The sequence below is a fragment of the Pinus tabuliformis genome, chromosome 3_1 (assembly GCF_031772625.1).
Source record: "Pinus tabuliformis cultivar Carrire ecotype Pingquan chromosome 3_1, CPIR1, whole genome shotgun sequence".
In the NCBI taxonomy this organism is placed as follows: domain Eukaryota; kingdom Viridiplantae; phylum Streptophyta; class Pinopsida; order Pinales; family Pinaceae; genus Pinus; species Pinus tabuliformis.
Window position 1 is genome coordinate 30,637,636 of NC_142301.1, and position 7,907 is coordinate 30,645,542.

Below are 7,907 nucleotides of genomic sequence, written 5' to 3' on the forward strand. Positions count from 1 at the left end.
ATTGATAATTTTCATGGATCGAGTTCGGATCACGGCCTTCCCACTGAAAAAGCTTTTGGACCACCAAAAGTTGGTTTTCAAGCATCAACTAGTGAGGGTACAACTGTCTCACTTGTCCAATCTCTATCCATTTTTCACTGCTCAGCTTTGAACCCTTGAGCCCAACTCTGAGGTACTCAACATCTCCCCTGCGCGTTGTTCTCACCTTCCTATCTAGAACTGTGTCTTCCAGTAATTCATTAAGATATTCAGGTAACAGGTCATCAATAGAAGGCAATTGACTTTGCTCTTCGGGATCCTCAATTAGTGAAGGTTCAAATAGTCTCAAGCAATCTGCATTCACGGCTGAGTAGATGTGCATGTAAGCTGGTAGATCAAGGCAAAAAGCATTCTCACCAATATTTTCAAGTATCTTGAAAGGTCCATAGCTGATAGGCTTTAGCTTCTTACCTTCACCTTGCATCCTGTCCTTGCTGATATATAGTCAGACTTGGTCACCAACTTGGAAACTATGCTCCATCTAATGCTTGTCATGTCTTGCCTTATATTTGGCTTGGCTCTTTTCCAGATGTTCTTATACTGCCTAGTGGATCTCTTGGATTTTTTCAATGAACCTAGTTGCCCTATCCACATCACTGTGTCCCTCAACTATGGTGTCTTTACCAAAGACAAAATCCAAAGGAGACCTTGGTGTGAAACCAAAACAGGTCTCAAAAGGAGATCTCTGTGTAGAAGAATGTTTCGCTCTGTTGTAAGCATGTTGCACATAACACAAATGTTCATCCCAAAGCTTAGGATGTTTACTACAATATCCTCTAAGCAACTGGATCAATGTCCTATTAACTACTTCTGTCTGGCCATCAGTTTGTGGATGAAAAGATGTGCTTTTCTTCAATTTGGTGTCCATCAGTTCCCACAGACTTAACCAAAACTTTCCCACAAATTGGGTGTCTCGATCAGATACAATGGAAGTGGGTAATCCAAAATGAACCCATACATGTTGAAAGAACAGTTTTGCAATCTATTCAACTGTAATCTATTTATTACAAGGTATCAAAATACACATTTTTCTAAACCATAATAACATACAGATAATCATGACCTTTCCTAGATTTAGGCAGTCCTCCAACAAAATCCATGGAAACACTTTCCCAATGGTGAGAAGGAACTGGTAATGGAGTGTACAAGCCTAGTTTTCTATTGTTGGGCTTTCTCTTATCACACATGGCACACCCTCTTACATATCTAGAAAATGTCTCATTCATTTTTGGCTAATAACAAAATCTTTGGAGCTCTGCAACTGTTTTACTTACCCCAGAGTGACCTGATATTAGAGAAGTGTGTGCTTCTCGAATTATCTTTAATCTTTCAGTTTGTGGAATGCATAGCTTCCCACAATGATATAAGAGTCAATCCTTTACATGATAATCCAATTCTTCTATTCGTTTTCCTTGACTTAAAGTTGTATATACATCTTTGAAGTCTATAACTTGAGCATATTGTTCCATGAAGCTCTCATGTAACACAGAATTATGCTTAAGTATAGTAGATGCATTTACAATGGGTCTAGATAACATATCTGCAACTTTATTTTGTGTGCCCTTTTTATATCTGATGACTAAATGAAACTGTTGTAGAAAACCCATCCATCTATAGTGCCTTGATTGCTGCAACTTATTTTGGGAGTGTAGATATTGAAGTGGTTGATGATCAGTGTGTATTACTGTCTCTTTGCCCATTAAGTAATGTTTCCACTTTTTCACACTTTGTACTAATGCATACAATTCTTTATCATATGTAGGATAGTTAACTACTATAGAATTAAATGTCTCGGAATGATAACATATGGGTTTATCGTGCTGTGTCTACACTGCTCGCATGGCATAGTCACTGGCATCCATTTGGATCTGTCAGGCCAGGCAGTAACTCCATGAAGCAAAAATGATTCGACTGTATTATTCCATCAGGTAGGTCTTTATTATATACATGAGGGAGAGACTGTTCAGTTCATCTCCCGATGACTGTTCATATTTCTAATTTACTTATTTACATAAATTCACCCAATCACAAGGATTAGGTGTCAACATTACCCCCCTTAATCTGAAGGGATGTAGGTGAGTCCAAGCATCATTCTGAATCGTTCAAGATTTTCTCTTCCAAGCACTTTGGTGAAGATGTCTGCAATTTGCTCATTTGTGGAACAATGACAGAGATGGATTGTTTTGGCCTCAACATGATGTCGAATTAGATGATATTTAGTATTGATGTGCTTCATTCGATCATGGAACTTTGGGTTCTTGGCCAACTTTATTGCAGAGGTATTTTCAATCATGAGTGGAGTTGATTGTACTTGTCTTAACTACAAATATTCAAGAAGTTTCCTGAGCCACACAATTTCTTTTGTTGCTTCAGTTGTTGCCACATATTCTGCTTCTGTTGTGGAATCTGCTGGAACTGATTGTTTGCGTGATCTCCAGGAGACAGCTCCTGATCCAAGACTCATAGCATATCCTGAAGTTGATACCCCAGTTTCTTTGTCTCCAACGAAGTCTAAATCAGAGTATCCAATCAAGCTGAAGTCGTCCACCTATGTATACTTGATTCCAAAGTCTTAAGTTCCCTTCAAGTACCTTAGAACTCTTTTTGCAGCATACCAATGTCCCTCACGAGGCTTTTTCATAAGCCTGGAGAGGATTCCAATAGCAAACGAAATGTCTGGTCTGGTGGTAGTTAGGTAGTTGAGACTTCCTACAAGTTGTGTATACTTTGTTGCATCCTCAAATTCTTTTCCTTCAATAGATGTGAGCTTTAAGTTTTGTTCCATTGGAGTAGTAAGAGGATTGCACTCTGTCATGCCAAACCTGTTCAACAGATCTCCAATCTATTTCTTTTGAGAAAGAAATATGGACTTTGGATGTTGGGTTACTTCAATGCCAAGATAGTAATGAACATAGCCCAAATCAGTCATTTCAAAACTTTTCCCCAATTCCTTCTTTATGGATGAAATGTAGCTTTCATTGTTCCCTGTCATCAAAAGATCATCTACATATACCACAAGATATACAACTATTTTGCCAACTTTCTCGACAAATAAAGTTGCATCATCAAGATCAAAATGTTTGAAATTGAGTTTCAGAAGATGCTCAATTAGTTTTTCATATCAGGCTCATGGTGCTTGTTTGAGGCCATACAAGGACTTCACAAGTTTTCATACTTTATGTTCATGTCCTTTCATAGCAAATCCTTCAGGCTGGGACATAAAAACATTCTCTTTTAGATCTCCATTCAAGAAAGCAGTTTTTACATCCATTTGATGGACCTTCCAACCGTTCTGAGCTGCTAGTGCAAATAGTGTCTGGATGGTAGCCCATTTTGCTGTGGGGGCAAAAGTATCCTCATAATCAACCCCTTCCTTACGTGCAAAACCTTTTGCCACAAGCCTAGCTTTGTGCTTGTCAAGTGAGCCATCAGCTTTATACTTGTTCTTGTAGACCCACTTGCAGCCAATTGGTTTGGTTCCTAATGGAGGATCAGCCAGCTTCCAAGTGCCATTCTTTATGAGGGCATCATAGTCCTTTTGCATTGCTTCTTTCCATTCATCATGAGAAGCAACTTCTTTGAAGGAAGTTGGTTCAAAATCTGTAGACAAGTTCAATTCACAACCATAAGAAACATCCATATCAACAGGTGAATTAGAGTCATCTACATCACCTCCATTTTGCCAATTTGAATTTTTGGTTCCTGTCTTTCCAACTTCATCAAGATGAACACTTTCAAGTGTCTTTGTCACCCACTTTGGGGGACCTTTTTTAGATGGTCCAGGTTGCTCCGTTGATTGAGTTGGGACTGAATCAAGATTGAGTCTCCCAATTCTATCAATTACATCACTTAAAGCATCATCCATTGTTGGAGTTTCATGCGGGGGAGAGTGTTCTTCAGAAGAAGATTCCACATATTGATCTAGTATAGGAATCCCCCCTTCAAGATGTGGAATCTGATTATCAAATTCTTGAAATGATTTTGCTTTTGCGAATCTATCCAAGCGATCAAGTTGCCGCTCAACAACATTGTCAGTTTTGGATGATTCAAGAAAAATTACATCTCTAGATACAACAAACTTCTTATTTGCTTCATCATAGAGGCAGTATGCTTTGGAAGTGTTTGAATATCCCAGAAAGATACACTTACGACTTCTAGCACCAAGTTTGTTTCTATGTACCTTGCTATCAAGGCATAACAGGTGGGACCAAAGACCCTAAGATGCTTTACTGAAGGAACATGTCCATACCACATTTCATAAGGAGTCTTGTTTCTAATAGCATTAGATGGACATCTATTCTTTATATATGCAGCACATAGAATAGCATCAGCCCAAAACATTATCTTTACATTCTTGAAAAAGAGCATGGATCATACCATATTTAAGATTGTCCTATTCATTCTTTCAGCTACACCATTCTGTTGGGGATTATAAGGCACAGTTGTTTGATGTTTGATCCCATGTTGGTGAAGATAGTTTTCAAATTCATTTGATGTGTATTCTTTTCCATTATCAATGTGAATAGACCCAATATGAGATTGTGCATCATTTTCAATCCATTTATGAAAATTCTTGAATGTTTGAAAAGCATCAGATTTGTTCTTCAATAAATAAATCCAACACATTCTGGTGTAGTCATCAATAAATGTCATGATATGTTTATTTCCATTTGCAGAAGGAACAAGCATTGGACCACATAAATCTGAATGAATGAGTTCAAGTTTTCTATGTGCTCTTGAATGTGAATCATGAAAACACTGTTTGCTATGCTTTCCTAGAATGCAAGCATCACATTGCTTAAGTTTCCTAGGAATTGTAGGCAAACCAGCAACACCATTTTTCTTCAACAAGCAAAGACTGTCATAGTTCAAATGTCCAAATCTAGCATGCCATAATAAACTTGATTGAGGTGTACCTTCTTCATGATGAGAATTGTATGAAAAATGTTGTGCATGAGCAGAGGTTCCTTGTAGTTTAAGAAGCCTCTCTTCTTCTATTCCCCTCATGACAAGTGAGTGGTCAGATGCTTTTCTTACCTCAAGCTTGCCATCAAACATATGAATGGAGTGACCTTACTGGTGGATTTGGACCAAGGACAACAAGTTTATCTTCAGTTGTGGGAGATATAGAACATGATGCAGAAGAAAGTCTGGAAGACCAACCAGTTTAAGCCTGATTGTGCCAAGCCTTGATGGCTTGATTTTTGATTGGTTTGCAAAGCATACTGCTCCATCAACATTGTCAGTGAAATCTTCAAAAAAAATCTTTTCTATGAGTCACGTGGCAGGTTGCTCCTGAATCAAGCAACCAATCATTATTCCAAGAAGCAAGTGAAGCATTAAATAAATCTTCATTTACTCCAATGTTACATTGTGCCACAACATAGTGAGCGGATTCATGTGCTTTATCTTTGTCTGTATCATCAGTTTTACCTTTTTGTTGGTTTCTTTTTTGCTCAATTTTTTCCCATGGTAGCTTGCATGTAGAGGCATCATGTGATCCATTTCTTTTGTAGTGTATGCAGTGCAGATCTACCTTTTCTCCTTGAGAATGTCTACCCCCCCTACCTCTGAAATATCTTCCTCTTCCTCTTCAACCACCTCTTCCTCTTATAGAATCTTGAGCAAGATGCTTTTCTTTATGAGCAAGGCACATAGCCTCTTTAGAAGATTCAGGGGTTGTCTTCTTTCCAAAAGCTTTCTCTCTTTCAGCAAACTTTTTCAAAAGAGAGTCAAAGGTTATATCTTTGAGATTTCCATTTGCTTGCAATGACTCAAGATAATTGGAGTAAGTAGGATAAAGTGCCTTGAGAAAAGTGATAAGAGGAATATCCAATTCAACCTTAGTGGATTTGATATCATGCATTATAGACTTTACTTCAGATGCAAGAGCAAGAGGATCATTATTTTGCAGTTCAAGAGTGAAGAGTTTAATCATGAGTTGAACAACTTCAAGTGCAGAATGTGAGTCATAGAGTTCTTTCAGCTTTTGTAAGGCTTCAAAGGCAGTTGAATATGATGAAATATGGCAACTCACCTCTTCATTTACAGATGCTGCGATTAATGCATAAGCTTTGTTGTTCTTGTTTTCTGAAATGACGAGCTCTTTTTCTGAGGTAGGCTATACTGGTTCATTGTCTCTGTCTCTGACACACACTCCTTTCCATAATTCATTCAAAATGACGGTGTGTTTTATCATCCGAGACCATTTAGGATAGTTCTCCTTGCCAGTGAGAACTATTCCCACCATGGATATGATTGAATGCATACTGTAGAAAAAAATTCTGCTGCAAAACTTTTACTCTTAATGAAAAATATATATATAGTTATGATGTGACTAGACAACAAACTCAAATATCAATTTGCATACATCTGCACAATGTTAAAGTATAGAATATCGCAATATACTCAAAAAATACCCTCAACAGCATAAAGCACTGCGTCCACTAAAAGGCCGAAGAAGGTAGTCTTGACATATTATATAATTCAATTGGATGATATTAATGATGGCAGCATTTGACCAAACTGTAAGAACAATATCCTACACTTATCCGATGGTGTAACTGAAGAAATAACAAAGAGGACGCTTTGTATTGAAGCCGACACTTAACACCACACTGAGCAACCATGCCTTAACATCACACTGAGAAGCCACACCACGCTTATGCAATAGAGTCAGTCTTTCTCTTGGCCTCGTTCAGTCCAACGTTCATGTCACTATATTGGGTTCACTGCAAATGTAACCCAATGTACAGAGCATGCAATCTCATTGAGTTTATCTAGGGTTGAAACAAGCTTTACTTCTTCTTTTAGCCACACAAAAGACAATGAAAACAATGGCGTTCGAACACAAGTCTCCATAGACGCCGAATGTTGTGCGCTGCCTGTGTGATGGTGGAGGCAGAAGGATTTTGCAATTGCAGGGTCTCTATATAAAAGGCCTCTGGCTATAAGGGTTTCTTCCCTTACAATATCAAACCAATGGCGAAGAAGCTTATCCCCTTGCTTAACAGGGTTTTGATAGAGAAAGTTGTTGCTCCGAGCAAGACCGCTGGTGGCATTTTGCTTCTGGAGAGCACTGGCAAGTTGAACTCAGGAAAGGTCATATCAGTTGGGCCTGGTTCTCATAGCAAGGATGGAAACACTATTCCTGTTAGTGTCAAGGAGGGTGACCATGTTCTTCTTCCTGAATATGGTGGCACAGAAGTAAAACTTGCAGAAAAAGAGTACCACTTGTATCGAGAGGATGATATTCTTGGGATTTTGCAGGATTGAGTTTTTTTTGCCTACAGGAAAACCGTAGCGAGAATAACTGTGGAGAGGATGCTTTCTGAGAAAAAAAAAACTGTGGATGGACAGCACTAAAATTACCATGTCAGGACAATGCTTCTTTTATGAAACCATGTCAGGACAACGCTTCTTTTATGAAACGTTTATGGACAGGCAGGACAACATGGACAGCGCTGGACAGTATGGAGGGGGCAGCTACCATGTCAGGAGCAGCTAATTATATGGAGGAGCAGCTCAGCTATATGGAGAGTAGACTAAGGAGTTACAAGGGACATAAGAGCTAAAAAAGGAGCTGGCTCAATACCATCTCAGGCTAGACAATAACTCCATAAAGAAAAAATGATTCGATTGTATTATTCCATCACGTAGGTCTTTATTATATACATGAGGGAGAGACTGTTCAGTTCATCTCTCGGTGACTGTTCATATTTCTAATTTATTTATTTACATAAATTCACCCAATCACAAGGATTAGGTGTCAACAGGATCTCAAATGGTCTTTGAAGATCAGGCAGTGCTAGTACAGGTGTTGTACCAATCTTTTCTTTCAAGGTGTCGAAGGATTTCTGATGTTTGCC

The 7,907-nt window shown here is 38.5% G+C and overlaps 1 pseudogene; it reads left to right on the forward strand.

The window, feature by feature from the left end:
* Positions 1-6,935: 6,935 nt before the first annotated feature.
* On the forward strand, positions 6,936-7,314 carry LOC149185608 (10 kDa chaperonin, mitochondrial pseudogene; annotated as a pseudogene).
* The last annotated feature ends 593 nt before the right edge of the window (positions 7,315-7,907 follow it).